The following is a 15,600-nucleotide window of genomic DNA, read 5'->3' as shown; positions in this document are numbered from 1 at the left end:
AACTGTTTTCCCGTTTCGCTTCGTCTTTTCTTTATTGACCCTCCATCCTGCTTCACGTAAAGGGTTCGTAGTGGGCTTAATACGCCCGATAATTAATCGGAACCGTCGAGGCCGACAATAACACCGCTCGGTTATCACTGTAGCACGGAACGGACCGCTTAAGCGGTTCGTGTCCGGAGTCGGCCTGTGGCGTGGTGCGATCGCCCGGTCGACCATTCGCGCAGGTACTTAGGTAGATCGAATTTGGCGAGCGACCCTATCCTGCGCGGGTGGGCAATTGGCACGATCGTGGTGAGGTTAAACCCCCACCCGTGACTAGCTCCCGGCATTGGTCCGAGGTGGGAACGACTGAATTGTCCGTTCCGGTGGGCGAGGCGGTCGCCATTCGAGTCGAGCGGCCGATCGCACGCCGGCGGGCGGGAATTCGCAACAATATGTAGGTCGTTATTGGTTGACAGACATTGGTCATTGTATCACATTAATATTTTTATTACTGCCAATTATTGTGCTATTATTATTATTAATATGCTGTTATCATTATTCTGAGATATCTTTGGGAAAAAAATGGCATGATAAGGTCGAACGACACTTCAGCTGCGATATATACACCTTTCCAACACTGAAAAAAGCAATAAAATGTCCGTAACTTGGGAACCGCTCGTCCGATTAATATCAAACCTTGAAAAGGCACATCCGCGGATCCCCGGCAATATTCTTGGCAAGTTGCAATCAGATCGGACCGGTGGTTGTCGAGAAACGGCGGTCGCAGACACACACACACACACACACACACACACACACACACACACACACACACACACACACACACACACACACACACACACACACACACACACACACACACACACACACACACACTGCTGGAATTATAGATAGATAACCGATTTGATGATGTACTCCCATTTGTGATATAACCAATTCAAAGCACACACGAGAGAAACATGAAATCAGCAGAAGTTCTGAAAATGGTAAATTTTATTTTACGTTGAGAGTTCAACACTGGGAACACAATTAATGCATTCGTTTTATTGAGCGAATTGGACAGATAATTGTGAGAACAAACAAATGATTCCTTAAAAGCTTAGACGGCACATGAAACCATCTTGATTCCTTTCAAACAAACCACCGGTAGGATTCTCACCGACCAACCTGGTTTAAAAAAACAAAGATGGCGCACAGACACAAGACAGACGCTGTACATTTCGCACTGGGTGAGGATCGATTGAGCACACAGTCGGACGCAGACCATGCTGGGTGAACGGGCTCACATCACGGACTCGATGGCACACGCTGGTCTGTACGTACATTGGGACACAGGAGGTATCACAAACGGGGATGAACATGCATGTGACACGCATGAACACAGCGATGCAATGTATGTACAGGGAAGTATGTACACATGTACACGCCATGAGTGTTTGTGTAACAGTCACCATTCATGTTATGGAACATGCAGACACTTTCATAGGCATTTGTAACATTCAATCAAGGTAACCCAGGACACAGCTGGGTCAAGTACCTTGTGTTTGTCACTTCGGAAGGCATCGGAAGTTTCTGCGAGGACACCGTGGGGTACTTATGGAGCATGCGTTGTGGTCACCGTGGTTTATGGCACACAAAAATAACTTTGTTCGGTCACGTGGTTACTCCTTCAACAAACAAAGCTGTTGGTTAAAGAGAGACTTTTCGGTGTTTGGTTGGCCCCGTGCGGGGCCACAGAAGATTCCGGTGTAAATTTAAGATCGAGTCGATACAGGAGGAAACGAACTGGATTCCTTGTGAAATTAAGACCGCATGCCCACATGGGGTCTCTTTGAGTCGGAAGGGGGTTCAGCTATACGAATAATAGATCAAACAACCGAAAAAAAATGTTCTTATCGAGTTCGATATATGAGAACTGCGTTTGTAATTTCGTTTGGAGCCATTTATTCAAGTAAGCTAAAATATGGGAATTCTCCCCCATTCCCATTAACTCCTCGCATAGGAATGTTCCAGCATACCTGTCCCCCACCGCTCCTTGAAATCCTACCTCCACCAATTGTCTTTCCCTTCTCTCCCCATTCCCCCTTCAGTCCCCAAATCTCTTCTTGTATTTCTCATTTTAAATTTTCTCAATTCATCCCACTCCTTATGAGTATGCAGAAAATGGATTTCTTCTTTGCACCTTTTGAAACGCATTGCATCAGACGATCTCGTTTTGCCGTGATCGACAATCGAATGCCAAACTCCACCAATTTCGAAGCGGAGGTTCACGAAAGTCATTTTACGATCATCGTTTCAACTCAAATTTAAACATTCACCGCAAGGCGATCAAGTACAATTTGATTCAAATGACATGGCTCAATCCCCAAAAGGCCAAAAAGCTTTGATGAGATCCAAGACAAGAGAATGGAGGAAAAAAATAGGGGGAAACGGACAATGAGACAAAGTGGAAGTCATTTCCTTGCGTCCTTATCAGAACATTGTGATGTGACAAAGCAGATCATTCGGAATGCTCATCGGGTAGATTACCGCAAGATTTTTGGTACAAAGGTATAGAAAAAAATCGATGTGGATTATTAATTTGCTCAAACGAGTACTCTTTCTATTCGGTGCCTCACCACTGCGACTCAAGAGTACTTCGCAGACCTTTTTGTAACGTTACAAACCATGGAACCAAATAAGCCTCCACCATGGTGAGTGCGAAGCTCTTTATTTTATAGCCACCGATTTGGTGTTATGCGAGGCCCGTCTGTCTGTACATCTGCCAGTAATGCAAACATAGCTTTCATAGCACGGACCACATGTGGCGCCCTTCATGAACACACAGACATGGAAAAACTAAATAAATAAATAACAAATAGGTGTCACGCGTGATTTGGACGCCAGCACAATGTCCATTTGCATGTTCTGTGCCGCCGGTCCACATGTGCATAGTCGGATGTGCTGAGTATTATTAAATTTTTTTTTTGCAAACGAGCTGCACTCTCTGCAGACATACTGTGCTCAGGAATGGGGCATACGGCTCTAGCCTCTCAATATGTGCATCAGACATGTACATCAGTGAAAAAAAAACAAAACAAAACTGGCATTCATGGAAATGAATGTTTACGGCAAGCAGAGTTGATGAGTTGAATCGATGGGTCAATGAGTTGTAAGCAGTCTGTGCCAAGACAACTGTGGAAAAGGGTGCTCATGATTACCCATGACCGAGATGAGGATGGAAAAGGGTGCTCATGATTACCCAGGACCGAGATGAGGATGGAAAGGAGTCCTCGTGATTACCCATGACTGAGATGAGGATGAAAAAGGGTCCTCGTGATTACCCATGACCGAGATGAGAATGAAAAAGGGCCCTCATGATTAGCCATGACCAAGATGAGGATGGAAAAAGTCCTCATGATGACCCATGACCGAGATGAGGATGGAAAAGGTCCTCATGATTACCCATGACCGAGATGAGGATGGAAAAGGGTGCTCATGATTACCCAGGACCGAGATGAGGATGGAAAGGAGTCCTCGTGATTACCCATGACTGAGATGAGGATGAAAAAGGGTCTTCGTGATTACCCATGACTGAGATGAGGATGAAAAAGGGCCCTCATGATTAGCCATGACCGAGATGAGGATGGAAAAAGTCCTGGTGATGACCCATGACCGAGATGAGGATGGAAAAGGTCCTCGTGATGACCCATGATCGAGATGAGGATGTAAAAGGATGCTCGTGATTACCCATGACCGAGATGTGGATGGAAAAGATCCTCATGATTACCCATGACCGAGATGAGGATGTAAAAGGATGCTCGTGATTAGCCATGGCAGAGATGAGGATGGAAAAGGGCCCTCATGATTACCCATGACCGAGATGAGGATGTAAAAGGATGCTCGTGATTAGCCATGGCAGAGATGAGGATGGAAAAGGGCCCTCATGATTAGCCATGGCCGAGATGAGGATGGAAAAGGGCCTTCATGATTAGCCATGGCAGAGATGAGGATGTAAAAGGATGCTCGTGATTAGCCATGGCAGAGATGAGGATGGAAAAGGGCCCTCATGATGAGCCATGGCAGAGATGAGGATGGAAAAGGGCCCTCATGATTAGCCATGGCCGAGATGAGGATGGAAAAGCGTCCTCAAGATTACCCATGACCAAGATGAGCATGGAAAAGGTCCTCATGATTACCCATGACCGACATGAGGATGGAAAAGGATGCTCGTGATTACCCATGACCGACATGAGAATGTAAAAGGATGCTCGTGATTACCCATGACCGAGATGAGGATGGAAAAGGATGCTCGTGATTACCCATGACCAAGATGTGGATGGAAAATATCCTCATGATTACCCATGACCAAGATGAGGATGGAAAAGGTCCTCGTGATGACCCATGAACGAGATGAGGATCGAAGTGTCCTCAAGATTACCCATGACCAAGATGAACATGGAAAAGGTCCTCGTGATTACCCATGACTGACATGAGGATGTAAAAGGGTGCTCGTGATTACCCATGACCGAGATGAGGATGGAAAAGTTCCTCATGATTACCCATGACTGAGGTGAGTATGGAAAAAGGTCCTCGTGATTACCCATGACCGAGATGAGGATGGAAAAGCATCCTCAAGATTACCTATGACCAAGATGAGCATGGAAAAGGTCCTCGTGATTACCCATGACCGACATGAGGATGGAAAAGGATGCTCGTGATTACCCATGACTGAGATGAGGATGGAAAAGGATGCTCGTGATTACCCTTGACCGACACGAGGATGGAAAAGGATGCTCGTGATTACCCTTGACCGACATGAGGATGTAAAAGGATGCTTCTGATTACCCATGACTGAGATGAGGATGGAAAAGGTCCTCGTGATTACCCTTGACCGACACGAGGATGTAAAAGGATGCTCGTGATTACCCATGACCGACATGAGGATGTAAAAGGATGCTCGTGATTACCCATGACTGAGATGAGGATGGAAAAGGATGCTCGTGATTACCCTTGACCGACACGAGGATGGAAAAGGATGCTCGTGATTACCCTTGACCGACATGAGGATGTAAAAGGATGCTTCTGATTACCCATGACCGAGATGAGGATGGAAAAGGATGCGCGTTTTACCCATGACCAAGATGAGCATGGAAAAGGATGCTCGTGATTACCCATGACCAAGATGAGCATGGAAAAGGTCCTCGTGATTACCCATGACCGACATGAGGATGTAAAAGGATGCTCCTGATTACCCATGACCGACACGAGGATGTAAAAGGATGCTCGTGATTACCCATGACTGAGATGACGACGGAAAAGGTCCTCATGATTACCCATGACTGAGTTTGCAGAAATAAATGGCGTTTGTAGTTCGTACCTGTGTTAAGTCATCAAATTATTCCTTCGCTGTTTTGTGTTTGAAATAAAGAAATCAGAAAAGCATAGTCTTTTCATTCCTATAAAAAGGAAGCACCAATAAAATGGGTTAAATGTGATTAAAAACTATGAATCAGTCTATTTAGAACATGCTCTTTATACTTGAAGGGGCAGTGGGAAAACAGGCGGATGAATCGATCGATCCAATAGTCAACAGGCAATGAGGGGACAAGCAGATGAGTTTAGGGTCAGAAGAGTCGAGGGATAGATGTGTTGGCAGGCAGATATGTCGTTTCCTCGATGACTGATGCGCAAATGAGTCGATGATGGTGTCGGTGAGTTGACAGGCTGATGAAACAATGGGTCGATGAGTTGCAGGACCAAGGAGTCAATGGGTCATTGAGTTGAAGAACCAATGACTCTATGGATCGACAAGCTAATGGGCTGACAAATTGATGGGTCAATGAGTTTTGGAATAAATGAGTGTTGATGGATGGATGAGTTAGCGGGCCGCTGAATCGATGGGTCAATGAACCAACTGGCCAGCGAGTTGATGGATCGACGAGTTGACAAGGCGAATGAGTTGATCGATCGATGAGTTGATGGATCAGTGAGTCGATGACTTCTATTAGAAGGAAATGAGTAAATGAACAGGCAATTCACATTGAGAAACACTCGTAAATGAATTCTGTTCAGAATGTACTGATAAAACAGGACAAAGCATCAGGTGTCCTGCTGGTAGTTGACCTGCTATGGAAATATCTAGTAAAACTACAGGAGTTGATAAGAGGACGGTTAAAAAGCACGAGGTAAAGGGTGGGTGATGATCGAACCATTGACAGGTGAAAATGTTGGAATATACACGATACACTGAAGAAAGCAAAGGTGGCAGTCGAACCATCGAAGGAAGTTGGGGAGAAGGCTGCCGAGATCACAAGCATTTTATTTCTTGCAAATCACACGGACCTGCAAACACCAGAAAAAGGGTTTTAGGTGACATTTTTAATGAGAATTAGCAGTGTGCATGATATGACTTTTACTTTTAGAATGTTGAAGGCTCATGGGGAGACTCATTTTTCACATACAAAACAAGGATGTTAGTCGACACCAGTGTACTTTAACAAAGAGGTGGTTGAGCCATGACAAGCCATGAACATTCCCCTGGCAAAGAACCAATCCGAGTCAGGCTGCCCACCGGACGCAGGGTGTGGAAATTTCTCCTGAGTTGCCCTGAGGAGCCATGAGAATTAAACCCACATCATTGAGGGGAATGCAATAGTAAGGCTTTATCCACTCTTTAACCCAGTTGCTCGATTTAAACAAGGTTGTTTTCATATTTGACCTGGAGGTTTGTTCTTTGCAATACTCATAACTAAGGTTATGCTAATGGATGAATGGACACAACCTGTTGGGGCTGGATAGGTATGGATGTTATTGGAGACGTGGTAATGGTGATTGTACATGTCACTGGAGACTTGGTAATGGTGATTGTACATGTTACTGGAGACTTGGTAATGGTGATTGTACATGTTACTGGAGACTTGGTAATGGTGATTGTACATGTTACTGGAGACATGGTAATGGTGATTGTACATCTTACTGGAGACATGGTAATGGTGATTGTACATGTTACTGGAGACATGGTAATGGTGATTGTACATGTCACTGGAGACTTGGTAATGGTGATTGTACATGTTACTGGAGACTTGGTAATGGTGATTGTACGTGTCACTGGAGAATTGATAATGGTGATTGTACATGTTACTGGAGACTTGGTAATGGTGATTGTATGTGTCACCGGAGACTTGGTAATGGTGATTGTACGTGTCACCGAAGACTTAGTAATGGTGGTTGTACGTGTCACCCAAGACTTGGTAATGGTGATTGTACATGTTACTGGAGACATGGTAATGGTGATTGCACATGTTACTGGAGATATGGTAATGGTGATTGCACATGTTACTGGAGATATGGTAATGGTGATTGTACATGTTCTGGAGACATGGTAATGGTGATTGTACAATTTACTGGAGATGTGGTAATGGTGATTGCACATGTTACTGGAGACGTGGTAATGGTGATTGTACATGTTCTGGAGACATGGTAATGGTGATTGTACAATTTACTGGACACGTGGTAATGGTGATTGTACATGTTACTGGAGACTTGGTAATGGTGATTGTACATGTTACTGGAGACTTGGTAATGGTGATTGTACGTGTCACTGGAGAATTGATAATGGTGATTGTACATGTTACTGGAGACTTGGTAATGGTGATTGTATGTGTCACCGGAGACTTGGTAATGGTGATTGTATGTGTCACCGGAGACTTGGTAATGGTGATTGTACGTGTCACCGAAGACTTGGTAATGGTGGTTGTACGTGTCACCGAAGACTTGGTAATGGTGGTTGTAGGTGTCACCGAAGACTTGGTAATGGTGATTGTACATGTTACTGGAGACATGGTAATGGTGATTGTACATGTTACTGGAGACTTGGTAATGGTGATTGTACATGTTACTGGAGACTTGGTAATGGTGATTGTACATGTTACTGGAGACTTGGTAATGGTGATTGTACATGTTACTGGAGACTTGGTAATGGTGATTGTACGTGTCACTGGAGAATTGATAATGGTGATTGTACATGTTACTGGAGACTTGGTAATGGTGATTGTATGTGTCACCAGAGACTTGGTAATGGTGATTGTACATGTCACCGAAGACTTGGTAATGGTGATTGTACATGTTACTGGAGACATGGTAATGGTGATTGTACATGTTACTGGAGACTTGGTAATGGTGATTGTACGTGTCACTGGAGAATTGATAATGGTGATTGTACATGTTACTGGAGACTTGGTAATGGTGATTGTACGTGTCACTGGAGAATTGATAATGGTGATTGTACATGTTACTGGAGACTTGGTAATGGTGATTGTATGTGTCACCGGAGACTTGGTAATGGTGATTGTACGTGTCACCGAAGACTTGGTAATGGTGGTTGTACGTGTCACCGAAGACTTGGTAATGGTGATTGTACATGTTACTGGAGACATGGTAATGGTGATTGTACATGTTACTGGAGATGTGGTAATGGTGATTGTACCTGTTACTGGAGACATGGGAATGGTGATTGTACCTGTTACTGGAGACATGGTAATGGTGATTGTACATGTTACTAGAGATGTGGTAATGGTGATTGTACATGTTACTGGAGACGTGGTAATGGTGATTGCACATGTTACTGGAGACGTGGTAATGGTGATTGCACATGTTACTGGAGGCATGGTAATGGTGATGGTACATATTACTGGAGATGTGGTAATGGTGATTGTACATGTTACTGGAGACGTGGTAATGGTGATTGTACATTTTACTGGAGACGTGGTAATGGTGATTGTACATGTTACTGGAGACGTGGTAATGGTGATTGTACATTTTACTGGAGACGTGGTAATGGTGATGGTACATGTTACTGGTGACATGGTAATGGTGATGGTACATGTTACTGGAGATGTGGTAATGGTGATTGTACATGTTACTGGAGACGTGGTAATGGTGATTGCACATGTTACTGGAGGCATGGTAATGGTGATTGTACATGTTACTGGAGATGTGGTAATGGTGATTGTACATGTTATCAGAGACGTGGTAATGGTGATTGTACGTGTCACTGGAGAATTGATAATGGTGATTGTACGTGTTACTGGAGACATGGTAATGGGGATTGCACATATTACAGGAGGCATGGTAATGGTGATTGTACATTTTGCTGGAGATGTGGTGATGGTGATTGTACGTGTTACTGGAGACTTGGTGATGGTGATTGTACGTGGTACTGGAGACTTGGTAATGGTGATTGTACATGTTACTGGAGACATGGTAATGGTGATTGTACATTTTACTGGAGACGTGGTAATGGTGATTGCACATGTTACTGGAGACGTGGTAATGGTGATTGTACATGTTACTGGAGACGTGGTAATGGTGATTGTACATGTTCTGGAGACATGGTAATGGTGATTGTACAATTTACTGGAGACGTGGTAATGGTGATTGTACATGTTCTGGAGACGTGGTAATGGTGATTGTACATTTTACTGGAGACGTGGTAATGGTGATTGCACATGTTACTGGAGACGTGGTAATGGTGATTGTACATGTTACTGGAGACGTGGTAATGGTGATTGTACATGTTCTGGAGACATGGTAATGGTGATTGTACAATTTACTGGAGACGTGGTAATGGTGATTGTACATGTTCTGGAGACATGGTAATGGTGATTGTACAATTTACTGGAGACGTGGTAATGGTGATTGTACAATTTACTGGAGACGTGGTAATGGTGATTGTACATGTCACTGGAGACGTGGTATTGGTGATTGTACATGTTCTGGAGACGTGGTATTGGTGATTGTACATGTTCTGGAGACGTGGTATTGGTGATTGTACATGTTAGTGGAGACATGGTAATGGTGATTGTACATGTTACTGGAGACATGGTAATGGTGATTGTACATGTTACTGGAGATGTGGTAATGGTGATTGTACATGTTACTGGAGACGTGGTAATGGTGATTGTACATGCCACTGGAGGCATGGTAATGGTGATTGTACATGTTATCAGAGACGTGGTAATGGTGATTGTACATGCTCTGGAGACATGGTAATGGTGATTGTACAATTTACTGGAGATGTGGTAATGGTGATTGTACATTTTACTGGAGACGTGGTAATGGTGATGGTACATGTTACTGGTGACATGGTAATGGTGATGGTACATGTTACTGGAGATGTGGTAATGGTGATTGTACATGTTACTGGAGACGTGGTAATGGTGATTGCACATGTTACTGGAGGCATGGTAATGGTGATTGTACATGTTACTGGAGATGTGGTAATGGTGATTGTACATGTTATCAGAGACGTGGTAATGGTGATTGTACGTGTCACTGGAGAATTGATAATGGTGATTGTACGTGTTACTGGAGACATGGTAATGGGGATTGCACATATTACAGGAGGCTTGGTAATGGTGATTGTACATTTTGCTGGAGATGTGGTGATGGTGATTGTACGTGTTACTGGAGACTTGGTGATGGTGATTGTACGTGGTACTGGAGACTTGGTAATGGTGATTGTACATGTTACTGGAGACATGGTAATGGTGATTGTACATTTTACTGGAGACGTGGTAATGGTGATTGCACATGTTACTGGAGACGTGGTAATGGTGATTGTACATGTTACTGGAGACGTGGTAATGGTGATTGTACATGTTCTGGAGACATGGTAATGGTGATTGTACAATTTACTGGAGACGTGGTAATGGTGATTGTACATGTTCTGGAGACATGGTAATGGTGATTGTACATTTTACTGGAGACGTGGTAATGGTGATTGCACATGTTACTGGAGACGTGGTAATGGTGATTGTACATGTTACTGGAGACGTGGTAATGGTGATTGTACATGTTCTGGAGACATGGTAATGGTGATTGTACAATTTACTGGAGACGTGGTAATGGTGATTGTACATGTTCTGGAGACATGGTAATGGTGATTGTACAATTTACTGGAGACGTGGTAATGGTGATTGTACAATTTACTGGAGACGTGGTAATGGTGATTGTACATGTCACTGGAGACGTGGTATTGGTGATTGTACATGTTCTGGAGACGTGGTATTGGTGATTGTACATGTTCTGGAGACGTGGTATTGGTGATTGTACATGTTAGTGGAGACATGGTAATGGTGATTGTACATGTTACTGGAGACATGGTAATGGTGATTGTACATGTTACTGGAGATGTGGTAATGGTGATTGTACATGTTACTGGAGATGTGGTAATGGTGATTGTACATGTTACTGGAGACATGGTAATGGTGATTGTACATGTTACTGGAGAAGTGGTAATGGTGATTGTACATGTTACTGGAGACGTGGTAATGGTGATTGTACATGTTACTGGAGATGTGGTAATGGTGATTGTACATGTTACTGGAGACGTGGTAATGGTGATTGTACATGCCACTGGAGGCATGGTAATGGTGATTGTACATGTTATCAGAGACGTGGTAATGGTGATTGTACATGCTCTGGAGACATGGTAATGGTGATTGTACAATTTACTGGAGATGTGGTAATGGTGATTGCACATGTTACTGGAGACGTGGTAATGGTGATTGTACATGTTCTGGAGACGTGGTAATGGTGATTGTACATGTTCTGGAGACGTGGTAATGGTGATTGTACAATTTACTGGAGACGTGGTAATGGTGATTGCACATGTTACTGGAGACGTGGTAATGGTGATTGCACATGTTACTGGAGACGTGGTAATGGTGATTGTACATGTTACTGGAGACATGGTAATGGTGATTGTACATTTTTACTGGAGATGTGGTAATGGTGATTGTACATGTTACTGGAGACGTGGTAATGGTGATTGCACATGTTACTGTAGACGTGGTAATGGTGATTGTACATGTTACTGGAGACGTGGTAATGGTGATTGTACATGTTCTGGAGACATGGTAATGGTGATTGTACAATTTACTGGAGATGTGGTAATGGTGATTGCACATGTTACTGGAGATATGGTAATGGTGATTGTACATGTTCTGGAGACATGGTAATGGTGATTGTACAATTTACTGGAGATGTGGTAATGGTGATTGTACATGTTACTGGAGACATGGTAATGGTGATTGTACATGTTCTGGAGACATGGTAATGGTGATTGTACAATTTACTGGACACGTGGTAATGGTGATTGTACATGTTACTGGAGACTTGGTAATGGTGATGTACATGTTACTGGAGACTTGGTAATGGTGATTGTACATTTTTACTGGAGATGTGGTAATGGTGATTGTACATGTTACTGGAGACGTGGTAATGGTGATTGTACATTTTACTGGAGACGTGGTAATGGTGATTGTACATGTTACTGGAGACATGGTAATGGTGATGGTACATGTTACTGGAGATGTGGTAATGGTGATTGTACATGTTACTGGAGACGTGGTAATGGTGATTGCACATGTTACTGGAGGCATGGTAATGGTGATTGTACATGTTACTGGAGATGTGGTAATGGTGATTGTACATGTTATCAGAGACGTGGTAATGGTGATTGTACGTGTCACTGGAGAATTGATAATGGTGATTGTACGTGTTACTGGAGACATGGTAATGGGGATTGCACATATTACAGGAGGCATGGTAATGGTGATTGTACATTTTGCTGGAGATGTGGTGATGGTGATTGTACGTGTTACTGGAGACTTGGTGATGGTGATTGTACGTGTTACTGGAGACTTGGTAATGGTGATTGTACATGTTACTGGAGACATGGTAATGGTGATTGTACATTTTACTGGAGACGTGGTAATGGTGATTGCACATGTTACTGGAGACGTGGTAATGGTGATTGTACATGTTACTGGAGACATGGTAATGGTGATTGTACAATTTACTGGAGACGTGGTAATGGCGATTGCACATGTTACTGGAGACGTGGTAATGGTGATTGTACATGTTACTGGAGACGTGGTAATGGTGATTGTACATGTTACTGGAGACATGGTAATGGTGATTGCACATGTTACTGGAGACGTGGTAATGGTGATTGTACATGTTACTGGAGACATGGTAATGGTGATTGTACATTTTACTGGAGACGTGGTAATGGTGATTGCACATGTTACTGGAGACGTGGTAATGGTGATTGTACATGTTCTGGAGACATGGTAATGGTGATTGTACAATTTACTGGAGACGTGGTAATGGTGATTGTACAATTTACTGGAGACGTGGTAATGGTGATTGCACATGTTACTGGAGACGTGGTAATGGTGATTGTACATGTTCTGGAGACATGGTAATGGTGATTGTACAATTTACTGGAGACGTGGTAATGGTGATTGTACAATTTACTGGAGACGTGGTAATGGTGATTGTACATGTTACTGGAGACGTGGTATTGGTGATTGTACATGTTCTGGAGACGTGGTATTGGTGATTGTACATGTTCTGGAGACGTGGTATTGGTGATTGTACATGTTACTGGAGACATGGTAATGGTGATTGTACATGTTACTGGAGACATGGTAATGGTGATTGTACATGTTACTGGAGATGTGGTAATGGTGATTGTACATGTTACTGGAGATGTGGTAATGGTGATTGTACATGTTACTGGAGACATGGTAATGGTGATTGTACATGTTACTGGAGAAGTGGTAATGGTGATTGTACATGTTACTGGAGACGTGGTAATGGTGATTGTACATGTTACTGGAGATGTGGTAATGGTGATTGTACATGTTACTGGAGATGTGGTAATGGTGATTGTACATGTTCCTGGAGATGTGGTAATGGTGATTGTACATGCCACTGGAGGCATGGTAATGGTGATTGTACATGTTATCAGAGACATGGTAATGGTGATTGTACATGCTCTGGAGACATGGTAATGGTGATTGTACAATTTACTGGAGATGTGGTAATGGTGATTGCACATGTTACTGGAGACGTGGTAATGGTGATTGTACATGTTCTGGAGACGTGGTAATGGTGATTGTACATGTTCTGGAGACGTGGTAATGGTGATTGTACAATTTACTGGAGACGTGGTAATGGTGATTGCACATGTTACTGGAGACGTGGTAATGGTGATTGCACATGTTACTGTAGACGTGGTAATGGTGATTGTACATGTTACTGGAGACGTGGTAATGGTGATTGTACATGTTCTGGAGACATGGTAATGGTGATTGTACAATTTACTGGAGATGTGGTAATGGTGATTGTACATGTTACTGGAGACATGGTAATGGTGATTGTACATGTTCTGGAGACATGGTAATGGTGATTGTACAATTTACTGGACACGTGGTAATGGTGATTGTACATGTTACTGGAGACTTGGTAATGGTGATTCTACATGTTACTGGAGACTTGGTAATGGTGATTGTACGTGTCACTGGAGAATTGATAATGGTGATTGTACATGTTACTGGAGACTTGGTAATGGTGATTGTATGTGTCACCGGAGACTTGGTAATGGTGATTGTATGTGTCACCGGAGACTTGGTAATGGTGATTGTACGTGTCACCGAAGACTTGGTAATGGTGGTTGTACGTGTCACCGAAGACTTGGTAATGGTGGTTGTACGTGTCACCGAAGACTTGGTAATGGTGATTGTACATGTTACTGGAGACATGGTAATGGTGATTGTACATGTTACTGGAGACTTGGTAATGGTGATTGTACGTGTCACTGGAGAATTGATAATGGTGATTGTACATGTTACTGGAGACTTGGTAATGGTGATTGTATGTGTCACCGGAGACTTGGTAATGGTGATTGTACGTGTTACCGAAGACTTGGTAATGGTGGTTGTACGTGTCACCGAAGACTTGGTAATGGTGATTGTACATGTTACTGGAGACATGGTAATGGTGATTGTACGTGTTACTGGAGACTTGGTGATGGTGATTGTACGTGTTACTGGAGACTTGGTAATGGTGATTGTACATTTTACTGGAGATGTGGTAATGGTGATTGCACATGTTACTGGAGACGTGGTAATGGTGATTGCACATGTTACTGGAGACGTGGTAATGGTGATTGTACATGTTACTGGAGACGTGGTAATGGTGATTGTACATGTTCTGGAGACATGGTAATGGTGATTGTACAATTTACTGGAGACGTGGTAATGGTGATTGTACATGTTACTGGAGACATGGTAATGGTGATTGTACGTGTTACTGGAGACTTGGTGATGGTGATTGTACGTGTTACTGGAGACTTGGTAATGGTGATTGTACATTTTACTGGAGATGTGGTAATGGTGATTGCACATGTTACTGGAGACGTGGTAATGGTGATTGTACATGTTACTGGAGACGTGGTAATGGTGATTGTACATGTTCTGGAGACATGGTAATGGTGATTGTACAATTTACTGGAGACGTGGTAATGGTGATTGTACAATTTACTGGAGACGTGGTAATGGTGATTGCACATGTTACTGGAGACGTGGTAATGGTGATTGTACATGTTCTGGAGACATGGTAATGGTGATTGTACAATTTACTGGAGACGTGGTAATGGTGATTGTACAATTTACTGGAGATGTGGTAATGGTGATTGTACATGTTACTGGAGACATGGTAATGGTGATTGTACATGTTCTGGAGACATGGTAATGGTGATTGTAC

The 15,600-nt window shown here is 43.1% G+C and overlaps 1 protein-coding gene across 1 annotated transcript in view; it reads right to left on the bottom strand.

Moving 5' to 3' along the window:
• Nucleotides 1-978: 978 nt before the first annotated feature.
• BSN (bassoon presynaptic cytomatrix protein) overlaps nucleotides 979-15,600 on the bottom strand; it is a 206,384-nt gene continuing 191,762 nt past the window's right edge. Inside the window, exon 11 of the mRNA XM_085864462.1 lies at nucleotides 979-6,327. The gene's annotated coding sequence lies outside the window, so the exon portion shown is untranslated. The remainder of the gene's footprint in view (nucleotides 6,328-15,600) is intronic.

Source organism: Eptatretus burgeri, chromosome 18 (genome assembly GCF_056783735.1).
Source record: "Eptatretus burgeri isolate ZD-2024b chromosome 18, Ebu_testis_v1, whole genome shotgun sequence".
NCBI classification, from domain to species: Eukaryota; Metazoa; Chordata; class Myxini; order Myxiniformes; family Myxinidae; genus Eptatretus; species Eptatretus burgeri.
Note: the sequence above shows the minus strand (reverse complement) of the source record. Positions and strands in the feature narration are given on the sequence as shown.